The sequence below is a fragment of the Macaca nemestrina genome, chromosome 9, assembly GCF_043159975.1.
Source record: "Macaca nemestrina isolate mMacNem1 chromosome 9, mMacNem.hap1, whole genome shotgun sequence".
In the NCBI taxonomy this organism is placed as follows: Eukaryota; Metazoa; Chordata; class Mammalia; order Primates; family Cercopithecidae; genus Macaca; species Macaca nemestrina.
Window position 1 is genome coordinate 17,808,350 of NC_092133.1, and position 13,598 is coordinate 17,821,947.

A 13,598-nucleotide genomic window follows, 5' to 3' on the forward strand; every position below is an offset into this window, starting at 1 on the left:
CCCAAAAGTCAAGAACTCTTTGCATTTCAATGGACGGATCCTGAGAGGGGCATCAACGGTCAGCTAACATGGACCAGACTGCCACAAGGGTTCAAGAACTCGCCAACCCTGTTCGATGAAGCCCTTCATGAAGATCTGGGTGAGTACCGGCGGCAACACCCTGAAATAACTCTTTTGCAATATGTTAATGATCTCTTAATAGCGGCCAGGTCCCCGGAAACTTGTGTTCAAGAGACTGAGGACCTCCTGAAGACTCTGGGGGAGCTAGGCTACCGAGCCTCAGCAACAAAGGCTCAGATCTGCAAGTCGGAGGTAACTTATCTGGGGTACCTATTAAAAGGGGGGCAACGCTGGCTAACCAAAGCCCGAAAGGAAACAGTCCTATGCATCCCTAGACCCCAGTCAACACGGCAAGTGAGAGAATTCCTGGGGTCGGCAGGGTTCTGTAGGTTATGGATACCCGGATTTGCTGAGTTAGCCAAGCCCCTATACCAGGCAACAAAGGAACGGCAGCCCTTCACTTGGACGGAAGAGGCTGAGCTGGCCTTTCAGCAAATCAAAACTGCCTTGTTATCAGCCCCCGCGCTGGGGCTCCCTGATGTCTCCAAGCCCTTCCACTTATACGTGGATGAAAGTAAGGGTGTTGCAAAAGCCGTGTTAACACAGTACCTAGGCCCCTGGCAGAGGCCAGTTGCCTATTTGTCAAAAACATTAGATTCAGTGGCTGCTGGCTGGCCACCCTGCCTCCGGATAATCGCGGCGACCGCCCTAATGGTCCAAGACGCTGATAAACTTATCATGGGGCAAGAGTTGCGCGTTATAACCCCGCATGCCATTGAAGGCGTCCTCCGGCAGCCGCCGGACCGATGGATGAGTAACGCCCGGCTCACCCACTATCAAGGACTGCTGTTAAACCCCCTCAGAATAACTTTTCTGCCCCCAACCTCTTTAAACCCTGCTTCACTGCTGCCAAATCCAGACTTGGATGCCCCGTCCCATAAGTGCACTGAGATACTGGCTCAGGTGCATGGGGTGCGGGAGGACCTGCAAGATCGTCCGCTCCCCGACACAGAACTCACCTGGTTCACTGATGGCAGCAGCTACGTCCACCAAGGCCAGCGGTATGCAGGAGCGGCTGTAACGTCAGAGACTGAGATACTTTTTCAGGATGGACAGAAGCGTTCCCAACTAAGAGAGAAACTGCTCAGGTTGTAGCAAAGAAAATTTTAGAAGAAATCCTCCCCAGGTATGGCTTTCCCGTCCAAATAAGGTCAGACAATGGACCAGCCTTCGTTGCTAAGGTAAGTCAGGATTTGGCTTCCATTCTGGGGGCAAATTAGAAATTACATTATGCTTATAGGCCCCAAAGCTCAAGACAGGTAGAAAGGATGAATCGGACTCTGAAGGAGACCTTAACTAAATTGACCATAGAGACTGGCGCTAATTAAGTAGTACTTCTCCCCTACGCTCTGTTCCGGGCCCGAAATACCCCTTACAGACTAGGCCTCACACCATATGAAATCATGTATAGCAGACCCCCACCCCTGGTCCCCAGTCTAAAAGATGACTTACTCAAACCTGAAACTGAAAATGTCTCTGACCTCCTGTTCTCCTTACAAGCCTTACAGAAAATTCACCAGGAAATTTGGCCCAGACTACAAGAACTGTACGAGGCAGGACCTCCGCCGACGCCTCATCCGTTCCAGCCAGGAGACTGGGTCCTAGTCAAGCGCCACCGGCAAGAAACTCTTCAACCCAGGTGGAAAGGACCACTGCAAGTACTCCTGACTACTCCCACCGCTCTCAAAGTAAAAGGCATCGCTTCGTGGATCCACTACACACACGTCAAACCAGTGGACCCAACATCCGACCTTCTCGAGCCGTCTGGAGCACCGGTTACATAGACTATAGACAAAGCTAAGAACAATCCCTTAAAGCTAACCCTGCGCCGTCATCCCCATAGCCGTAACCATGTCTAGCTTACCTATGCTTTTATGCCTTATGCATCTGACTCTCCTCACTGCTGCGCCGTCTAATCCCTATGTCTGGAGATTCTGGCTCTATGAGAACAAAACTCACCCCGGGGAAACCCCCCAAGCGGGTAAACTGCTAGCTAGCGCAGACTGCCCCCCCCTCAGGGTGTAATACTATAGTTTACCTCAATTTCACTAAGTTCCAGATTGCCCAACCAGCAATACCCATGATCTGTTTTGAATATAATCAAACTGAATATAATTGTAAACATTATTGGTGGCACCAGAGTGCAGGTTGCCCATATAGCTACTGTAAGACGCACTCTGTCTGATACTGGAGAGAACGACAAAGGTGGTATTTTTACAAAACTGAGTCTCCCGTCACTTACACTTGGATAATTAGAGACCCATGGGACTCTCGGTGGACAACCCCACAACATGGGGGAGTATATTACTCATCAACTAGTACCTGGCCCAGTAGCCATTTATATCTGTAGAGAAGTCTAGTCCAGATTCAACCCTTAATCCACACACAAATCCACAGGCAAGAAACCAAGCTATCACAAGACTTGCAGCCCTTCTCCTGGCTAACTCTATTACGGGAAGGGCTAGCATTTGCCAACCTCACTGGTTTAGGCGACCTGTCCTCTTGCTTTATGTGTGCAACCCTAGGAAGACCACCATTAACGGCTGTTCCTCTATCCTCCCCTCCCACAAACTATACAGGTTTTAACTCATCAATAGTCACGATACCCGATGTGGCCCTGTACCGTGACCCATACCAAGAGAAATACCCCTATTGTTATTCGGCATTTAGCAACAGCCTCTGTAACCAATCGGCTACATACCCTAATAGTCCCATATATGCTCCCCCTGGTGTGTTCTTCTGGTGTAATATGACTCTGTTAAAAACTCTGTCCAAAAGCATCTCTGACGGACAGTTGTGTATCCCTGTTACCCTAGTTCCCCGACTGACACTGCTAACCCCGGCAGAGTTCACAGGCTAGGCAGGGACCGCCCCAACTAAAACTGCGCGACATAGACGAGCAGTTTTTCTACCACTAATTGCCGGAATATCCTTAACCACCTCTGTCGTCGCAGCGGGGTTAGCAGGAGGGGCCCTACAACACTCCATGATAGAAAACGACAAGCTGTTACAACAATTCTCTGTTGCTATGGAAGACTCCGCCTATTCCCTAGCCTCCCTTCAGCAGCAGCTCACCTCCCTAGCACAGGTCACCTTTCAAAACCGCAGAGCCTTAGACTTACTCACGGCTGAGAAAGGAGGTACCTGTACGTTCCTCAAAGAAGAATGCTGTTTCTATATAAATGAGTCAGGGTTAGTTGAGGAAAGAGTCCAACGCCTACATGAACTAAGCTTAGAAATGAAAAAGCAACAATTCACTACAGCCGCTAACAATTGGTGAAGCTCTTCAATGTTTTCCCTTCTGGCATCCCTTTTAAGCCCCCTAATGTCTTTACTACTTCTATTCACTATAGGCCCCTGTGTGGTAAATAAAATTTCACAATTTGTCAGAGAAAGGTTTGATACCATCCAACTAATGGTCCTCCGTAGCCATCACCAGCCTCTCCTGCACCCAGAAAGTAAGGCTATATTATAAGACTCTGGAAATCCAAGATTGGACATCCAGTTACTTATGAGAAGGGGGAAATGAAAGGACACAAAGATAGATGTGTACCCGCCCCCCACCCGCTACACCCTTGTTCTGCTCTCTAATCTTTGCACATACCAGAGGTTTCGTAAGTTCTGTGAGTACCTGGTTTTCTGCACGTACCAGAGATTTTGTTTTGCACATACCAGAGATTTTGTAAGTTCTGAGGCAAGGTCACAAGACGTGTTTAAGTAAGATAAACTCTTGCTGCCATAAACCTGCTCTCCCGCCTCAAAGTTTGAACCAAAATATCAGAAATGGCAGGAACCAATCATAGTTAGCCAAATCGCCTTGTTCAAACACTAGCCAATCATATATCTGATTTGTATAATAACTCTATGCCCACTTTTCTTGACTATATAACATTGTTCGGAGCTGAGTGGGGGAGCTCTCCTGCCCGTCTCGTTTCACGAGCGAGGGAGAGTTCCAGGTTCGAACCTGTAATAAAGATCCTTGCTGCTTAGCTTTGACTCTGGACTCTGGTGGTCTTCTTCAAGGAATAAACAGTCTAGGCATAACAAGCCCAGGAGTTTGAGACCAACCTGGGCAACATAGGAAGACACTGCCTCTACAAAACTTAAAAAAAATTAGCTGGGTATGGTGGTAAAGGCCTATGGTCCCAGCTACTCGGGAGGCTGAGGTAGGAGGATCACTTGAGCCTGGCAGGTTGAGGCTGCAGTGAGCCATGATTGCACCACTGAACTCTAGCCTGGGTGACAGAGTAGGACCCTGTCTTCAAAGGAAAAAAAGACTAAAACCAATATTTTCTCCCTCTACTCTCCTTCACTCACTTAGCACTCAATCTCTGCTACAGTTTTAGTAACCCTGGGCACTAGACTAATTACTTTAGTAGCTGGGGACTGGCTCACTTTCTCGTTTGGGTAAGTGCCAGGCCAATAATAATCTTGAGATTTTTAAGGATTTATTTTGAACTCTTTCAGACTTCACTGTAATTTATGAAGCACTAAAGGGACTACATCCATGCGAGTGACAGAAACTCCAGGCTGAAGCTGCTCAAGCAATCCTAAGTCATTCTATGTATCAATAACTCCAGTACCTGGCACTCAGCAATTATCAAAAATTGGAGAGAATAAACTGTGGATATATATTTTTAAAATTTAGCTCACTAGGACAAGAGAATCTGATGGCAGACTTGATGTTCTCTGGACTTTAATTTGTAAAGTGATTGAATATTTGGACTTAAATTTCTCTCCAGGAATTTGAAAATGGTAGGCAGTTTGTATTCAAACTTAGGGCATCTTTATGTTGACAGTCGATTAAGTATCCTAGCTTTTTCAGGTTGTTTGATCTCTACAACCTGTTATGCTGTCTTTTAGAAACATGACTATATATAATTTGAAATGGGGAATAGGAAATAGATTTTGAGCCTTGGCCACAGCATAGTCTTGGAGCTAATTTCATGGATGTACAGGTGTCATTAATCTCAGAGCTTGAGAGGGGGAAATCTACACTGTCTATAGTGATCCCATGGTGACTTCCAAAGCAGCATTAGTTGGCACTGGGAGAAGGGCCAGTAGAAGACAGTCTTACTCCTTGACAGGTTACTGATCTCTTTTCCTGAGGGCAACAGCCACACTGCAGGTAGGAAAACAAACAGCTAAGAGTGGTGGCCTAAAAAGGTGCTAATCAGATTTCCTGTGAAGGTGAACATAGTTGACTCAAAACCCAAATGCCACCCCTCTGGATCCAGCACCATGTGCAGTGCTGCCAAATTCTTCCAGGATGGTCCCAGCCAGTGCTGAGCTTGGTGGGAGTAATGGTACAGGTCCATTCCTGCCTGATGTGGAACTTCACTGGCAGGTATTGGCTTGAGGACTTTCCATCGGTCTTTTCAAAACTTTCTTAGGACTGCACCATGGTACCCAATCATTGTTCCTTCCTTTAGCCTTCCCCCTACTGCCTCCCACAGGTGCCAGACTTACATCCTGGTCTGAGGCTGTCCTTACTTACTCATGCTTCCTCCCTGTACCCTTCATAGGCATGTCCCCCAATAAAGCTCTTGCACATTTCACCTCATCTTGGTGTCAGCTTCTCAGAGGTCCTGACCTAACACACTAAAAAATCTTAGAGGGATGAAAGGATTTTTAAAATGCAAAGTTAAAATGAAATGCTTATGGGATCTCCTCGCCATTACCTTCTCCTTCTCCTCCAGCCCAAGTTCCTCTGGATACATTTTGCAAACCACTTCACAACATAGGAAGTATGGAGGAAAATGTGGTTTTACTGTGAGAAGAAAAATATAGGTGATTCTTTAGGAAATTCTGACGAGAGGAGATGAAGGCTGAATTGGACCCCAAGACAGGAGAAGGTATTAAAGGTGATAAATATAACACAGGAAAAGTCACACTTTAAGCTGAACAAAGAACTCTGGCTAAAGGATTTGAATCTCTTTTGGCTCCAAAGAAAGTTGCAGGTAAGGTTCTGAAGCAGGGAGTTTGTCATAGTTAAGAAAGGAAGCAATTAAAGTGAGAAAGTATCTCAGAAGCATTTTCCAGGTCAGTATGAATAGTAACAACATTCCAGAGATAGTGCTAACCAGACAGGGGGAGGGAGAGACTGGAGGCAAAATAAAATGCTCCTGAGCCTGATTTAAGCAGCTAAAGCAAAGTCCAGGCCAGGGAAATGGAGGACAGCGGCAAGATACTACGGAGAGGTTTGTTGCTCAGAAGACTGCTTGTATTTTTGAAGTACATTTTCAAAGGGTAAAAAGCAATTTGAACTTAGCACCCACCAGATGCAAAATGAATATATCAATATTTTAAAACAATATACAGCATGGAGAGCTAGTCACACTTTAAATAATTCATTCCCTGGTAATTAACCCAAGAATGATATGATAAAAGAGAAACTTCCCCAGTTTGTGTCAGATTATGTATGTTTAAAATTTAAAACTTTCATAAGGTACACAAGGGGGCCAAGGGGATCACAGATTCAGAGGCTATCCTGAAAAGTCAGAAGCAGTCTCCAGATTTTGATAGATTTCTGGAAAGATGTATCAAAAGATCAGCTTGACACGGACAGCTGGTCTTCCTTGAAAATTAAGTTTCTGTGTACAGCGTTCTTCAGGTATCCAATTTCTACTCTCACCTCTGCCTCCAAAAGCAGGTCTCACAGGACTCCACTGCAGCAAAGACCTGTCAAATCCCCCCGTTGCTTTTCATTGCTGAGTTCCTCCTGTAAGTTGTGTCATTCGTGTTAAAATAACAAATTCACATCCAATTGATTTTTGAAGGAAGGAACTGCCTCCAAATTATTCGCTGATTTTCCTCAATATACAAACAAGCAGAAAGCGTAGGGGGAAAACACATTCGTGAATTGAGCTATTTGCTTTTTGTGTAGCTTCTGTCGTCAAAAACGTGGGGACATTCACTCCAGACTCTGCTGTTTTCACTTTCTAATATGAGGTCTCCACTCATCTCCATGCAAGTATTTCCCTTCCATTAATGTTAATGGAAGTCACTCTGGTGTATCAAGGGGAGAATAGATTCCTTTGTCTTTTTAATTAGTCCTATAAAAAATAAATGAATGCACTATGTGAGTTCTATCGAGAAATAAATTTTGGCCATCCACACTATGCTGCCTTTAAAAAAACATTTTTTTAAAAAAGAAGATAATATGTAGCTTCCTGGTTGGACACTAGCTAGGAACCAAACACATAAAAAAGTACATCAAGATTAAAGGGATAATAGGTAATTTTGTTCTTTAGGAAGATGATGTTACTAAGTGTGTCTGCAGAGCATGGGGCAGAATACAAAGCACAAGGCGCCTTTTAAGATGAAGCAATTGCAACCGCAATTTAATGGAGGACAAGAAAGCAATTAACAGTGTAAAGTCATTGATGCGAAGGATAGACCTCAGGATTAGAATCTTATTAAAACAAAGGCTGTACAACTTGATTATAATGAGCTAAGTTAAAAGATCTCCAAAACAATCTCAGCATGCAGATGTGAAAAAGAAAACATAATTTATGCTATTATTACATTTTGGGCCCTATAAGGTGTTGGTAGCACTGAGATCTTTCACAGGTCAATCTCTAACAAACTGGACAGCTGCTGTTCGCAGGACTTAATTCTTCAGGACTGAACTGAGGGGATAGAGGGCATTTTCTCGCTATCATGATTATCTAGTCAAAAAATGATAGTTCAAAGCATGATGGTTTTTAGCACTGATGTTAGAAACTGTTCTAGAAAAGCAAAGCTTTTTTTTTTTTTCCCCCCCTCTCAGTTCTGTTCCTCTCTGGTGTTTTTATAATAACATCACTAAGACTGTCCTGCCGGTCAGTGTAAAGATAAGCTGTGGTTTGCAATGAACTAATCTGTAATCTTCTGACACTTTCCTTGCTGATTTAATGTTTTAAGATAAAAGCATACAAGGGATAGTGAGAAATGAGACAAAGGGCACCATATTAAATGAAAAAAAAAAAAAAACAAAAAAAACCACTGCCTAAAATCCTGCCATCAATTAACAGTTACCATTTTGATTTGTCAACATCTCCAAGATGGAATAAAAATCTGTCTTAAATAGGCCCTTAAGAACAAGTTAAATAATTTTTTTCACTCAAATATGTACTATCTTTTTAATCAAAATAGACTTGAGTGAGGCTCATACTTTCCTTCAAGTTTTAAAGATGAATTTTATATTTTACAAACCATTTAATAAACTCCATATACATATTTTATCAATTGAGACATATTTGCTTCTATTTTTAATAGAACTGTTTCATGTGTCCATATGGGAGAAAAATATGACCTAAAGAGATGACTTTTTCCATAAAATTTTTACATAGTAGGACCAAAAGATAAATTCATTAACTCTTAAGAGAATGATGACATTAATATAGTCGTCAATCTATGCTCCTTCCAGCAGTGTAGGGGAGTCCATATCTGTGCCATTATTTCACACTGGCAAGGAAGTGGACTCTCCTACATCATTGTAAATCAGGTGGATGTAAAGTTGTAGCTATAATTTGCATTTCACTGATTACTAGTGAAATTGACTACTAGTCATATATTCACTGACCATTTATTTTGCTTCTTCTGTAAAATGACCCTTAAATCTTTTGCTATTTTTTCACTGTACTGCTAGTCTTTTTTATTGTTGATTATAGGTGCTCTGCATATATTTTGAATGATCATCCTTTGTTTAATATAGCTGAGGCAGTATAGTGTAATGTTGGAGTGATTAAAATAACAGACTTTGAAGCCAGTCAGCCTGGGTTCCAATTCCAGCTCTGCTACTTCCTAACTACGTGGGCATGAGCAAGTTCCCTAACTTCTTTGTGCCTCAGTGCTATCTACAAAATGGGGATGACAATACTACTTGTCTCATGGGTTTGTTGTGAAATTAGCTGCATTAATATATGTAAAAGCTTAGTATAGCATCTGACACATAATAAGCACTCAAAAATAACTAAATATTATTATTTGCCTTTTGCAGGTTTTAAAAATATTATCTCCTGTTTTGTAGCTTATCTTCTAAACTTTTTAAATGAAATCTTTTGATGAACAGAAGTTCTCAACTTCAATGTAGTTGAATTAATTTTTTCATGGTTTGAGATTTATATTAAAGAAACCTTTCTCTTCCTTTAAAGTCATTAAGATCTTTTGTAGACTGTCTTCTAAATGTTTTATGACATCACCTTTCATATTAAAATTTTAAGCCAAGAGGCATTAATTTTTGAGTTATAATGGGAGGTATGGGCCCAATTTCTCTTTTTTAAAAAATATGGACAACCAATTTTCCAGCACAATTTATTGGAAACTGTTTCTTTCCAACTTGTCTACAATGCCCACTACATCATGAATCAAGTTTCTGGATATGTGTAGACTCTCCACTTTTTAAAATTGGTTCATATACTTGTATTATGCCAGTAGCACATTGCCTTAATTAGTATAGCTTTACAATAATTCCTGAAATCCTGATAAGCAAATCTTTGCTCTTTGATCTTCATTTTCAGGAGTGCCTTGGCTAGTCTTGGCTCTATAATCAAGTTTTTATGAGATGAAGATATTTACTTTCTTGAGGGTGAAAAATTATTCTGGTGGAATCATTTTATGTTCTATATGGCTCTTGAGATCCTTTTAACCATCGGTCATGTAGAAATATTAATTTCTTTTTACAAAGATGATTTGTTACAGGAAATCAAGAATACAGGAAACTGGAAAAACTAGAGTAAAATCTGTCCCAAGTCCAGCGTCTCAAGACAATCACTATTAACAATTTTGCATATCTAACAGGCTTTTCTTTAATACATCTAGCTATATGGAGGTATATTAATATGCAACATTTTACTTTAAAAGTTTTATATAATGGCCCTGGCACAGTGGCTCACACCTGTAATCCCAACACTTAGGGAGGCTGAGGTGAGCGGATCACCTGAGGTCGCGAGTTCGAGACCAGCCTGGCCAACGTGGAGAAACCCTGTCTCTACTAAAAATACAAAATTAGCCGGGCGTGGTGTCGCGTGCCTGTAATCCCAGCTTCTTGGTAGGCTGAGGCAGGAGAATTGCTTGAACCTGGGAGGTGGAGGTTGCGGTGAGCCGAGATCGCACCATTGCCTTCCAGTCTGGGCAATAAGAGTGAAACTCCGTCTCAATTAAAAAAAAAAAAAAGTTTCAAGTTATGTATTCTGTTTGGCTGCTTATTGTTTTCCTCCACTCAGCCACACAACGTAGAGATCTTTTCATGTCAGTGAAAATTGCCAAATTTTAAACAATTTTAAAAATTAGTCAGCTTTGCTACAATAACAAACCCAACAGTTTCAGTGACTTGTAACTACAAGTATTGATTTCTTGTTTACACAACATATCAGGGGTTGGTCATTCATTACGGTTCTGCTTCATGTGCTGTCTCATTCCAGGATTCAGGTGGTCCCTGTTTAGGACAGAGGCAGAGTGTGGAACAGCAGAGTGGAGACCTGTTATAGCCTTAAGGTCTCCTAGACAAGGTGTGTGTCACCTCCACTCATATGTGTTTGGCCAAAAGGAAACACATGCTCTGCCCCACGTTAACAGGCTGGGCCAGTGCAATGCTCATACAGCAGCACTGCCAGACAGGGGTAGACACTCCTGTCTCGGAGATGGAGAAGCCCATGCGGGGGCAGCAGAACAGCCTGCCACAATGATGGCCTGGAAGTCTTTCACTGCAGAAATCACATGGTGCGAACTAGATTTTGAAAGCTAAATTTGGTATTTGATTAATTAATTTTAAAGTAAATTTGTCAATAGGAAACTAAGAAAAGGAAGTGAATAGACAATTCACATACATACATACATACCTATCAAAGAAAAAAAAGGGGGCCAGGCATAGTGGTTGATGCCTGTAATCCCAGCACTTTGGGAGGCCAACGATGGTCTTGATCAAGACATCCTGGCCAACGTGGTGAAACCCCATCTCTACCAAAAATACAAAAATTAGCTGGGCGTGGTGGTGTGTGCCTGTAGTCCCAGCTACTTGGGAGGCTGAGGCAGGAGAATCGCTTGAACCTGGGAGGCGGAGGTTGCAGTGAGCTGAGAGCACGCCGTTGCATTCCAGCCAGGTAACAGAGTGAGACTCCATCTCACAAAAAAAACAAAAAAAGTAACGACCTATTTGAGAATATATTTAATGTTGCTAATAATTTTAAAGAAATGCAAGTTATGACTAACATGAACAATCACTTATGATGTATTAGATAAACAAAGAAGAAACAAATTTATGATATCCAGAGTTGGCAAAAGTATTGGTTATATATATGATCCACATTGTGTTTTCTTTTACATTTTAGTTTAAAAATTCGGGACTGCATCCTCAAATTTCGATTTTCACCTTCTCTTCCACAAAAATCTGGCAGCCTGGGCTCATCACTCCCTACTGGTGACAAATAGCTGGAGCAGAGAGTGCCTGTCCCTTTGTGAGGACACTCTCCCATTCTCTATGATCCCATCCCTCCCTATTGTCTTCCACCTGAACCATTCCTTCATTTAACTAGTTCCATGATCCCCAAGCATTTAAGCCTTGTATGTCTGCATAGATCAACTGTCTCTCCTTCCGATTCACATTTAAAATATTTCAATTTTCATTAGGATCAAAAAAGCTGAAATCAATACTCTTGAATATTTCTTCAAATATCTTTAATTCCTAAGAGGGGTTGCTAGATAAAGTACCTTCCAAATTTAGATTAAAAATTGCCCCACTGTCCCTGCAACAATGCATGAGCATGCCCGTTTTGTCAGACACTGCCAACATACGATATTATGCATTTGTTTCATCTTTAATCATAAATGATAATCCACTATAGTCATAACTTGCATTTCTTCAATTATTAGAAAGATTGAATATATTTTTATGTTCATATAGGCCATTCCTATTGCTTTCTTTGGGATGTATGTATGTATGTATGCATGTATGTATGTATGCATGTATAACTGCCCATTCACTTCCTTTGCCTAGTTTCCTATTGGCACATTAAAAAAATTAGTTAATCAGGACTCTTTATGTTAGGGATACTGATTCTAAGTGATATAAATAGTGTGCTAGTTTGATTTAGTCTTTCACTGAGGTTTTGGTTATAGGATTTATGTGTCAGTGTTGCAGTCACCAGCGATTAGTCTTTTTCTTTGTGGGTCCTCCTTATTACGAGTTTCTAAAAACATTTATTCATATTTCGAACTTATGTATTTATGTATGCCTTTTTATAGTACACTATTTTATCTATCTGGAACTTAAAAATTAATATAAAGAGTAATGGTTGAATTCATATTTTTTGAACACCTTCTAGCCAACTCTCCCCATACTATTATTGAAAAGTCATTCTTCCTCCATTTATTTTATTTTCTTTATTATGGCACTAAATTACCACATATATTTGAGTCTATTTCTGTATTCTTTTTCTTTTTAACTAATTTGTGTAGTGAGGCCAAGGCCCATATTGTTTTAATCACTATAGTTTTATGTTTTAATATCTGGGATAATTATTCATGCTCCATTAGACTTTTCATTATTATTTTTTCCAGACTTTTACCAGATATTTTTATACCTTTATTGTCTTGAATAAACTATATAACCATTTTTTCAAGGCATCATTTTACTGCGCTATCTTTGTCAAGTTTTGCATTCTGTAATAAAAGTGTAACTATTTACACTTGCTGTGGAAAACACTGAGTTTTTTCTCTATGCTGTGAAACTGTTTAATTAGCACAGGAATTACTGATTTCTTTGAAATATAAAAAAGTGATATCCTTAAATCATTTTGTGATTATTGGTCACTTTCAGCTTTCCAACTTGTGAATCATTACATACTTTATAATTTAATAGTACAGGCAGAACCATAATCAAAGAATACATATTAGGAAGACAGCACATTACTGAATCTTCATAGAATGGGCAATACGGTTTTATGGTTTTTTTATAAAATCAATCTGCTGAACGTGTTAGAAGAATTTTACAAACATGGTTTGATGATGATGATGATGATGATAATGACAGCGACAACAATATAGAAAACGATAACGGGCTCCTTGTACACGATAACGGGGCTCCCCTTCTCTCCTTTTGTATTCCTTTTCTTGCCTTACGGCAACCTCATTCACCTGGTAGATCAAATTAGTAAACACAAAGCCATCCTTTCCACATTCATATATTTTCTTTCCCCTGTCTGCTACTATCTTGACTTCTCATTTGAACCACTTGGCAAATTCCTTGCATCTTTCTAGACCCAGTTCAAGCATCAGCTCCTCTGTGAAGGCCTCCCTGATTCCTCTTCTGTACATCACTCTTGGATACAATTAGGCGTTCCCTCTTTGATTAAGAGTTCTTACACTTTATTGTAATTACTTGTGTAAATGTCTGTCTTCACAGGACATTAGCATCTTTGAACACAGGGCCCACGTCTTACTCATTTTTACATCCCTGGAATTCAGCAATGTCCGGTATTCAGTGGATGTTCCATAAC

General features: G+C 41.0%; 1 protein-coding gene and 1 long non-coding RNA gene across 8 annotated transcripts in view; one reads left to right on the plus strand and one right to left on the minus strand.

The window, feature by feature from the left end:
* The window catches only part of LOC105467201 (uncharacterized), a 36,269-nt gene extending 30,363 nt beyond the window's left edge, over positions 1–5,906 (plus strand). Inside the window, exon 6 of one of the 2 annotated variants that reach the window (XR_011607621.1) lies at positions 5,820–5,906. This is a non-coding gene — a long non-coding RNA (uncharacterized lncRNA). The remainder of the gene's footprint in view (positions 1–5,819) is intronic. The other variant, XR_003014839.2, reaches the window with a different exon arrangement.
* Positions 1–13,598, minus strand: part of LOC105467216 (attractin like 1) — an 882,222-nt gene that overhangs the window by 61,342 nt on the left and 807,282 nt on the right. The gene's annotated exons all lie outside the window — the stretch shown is intronic.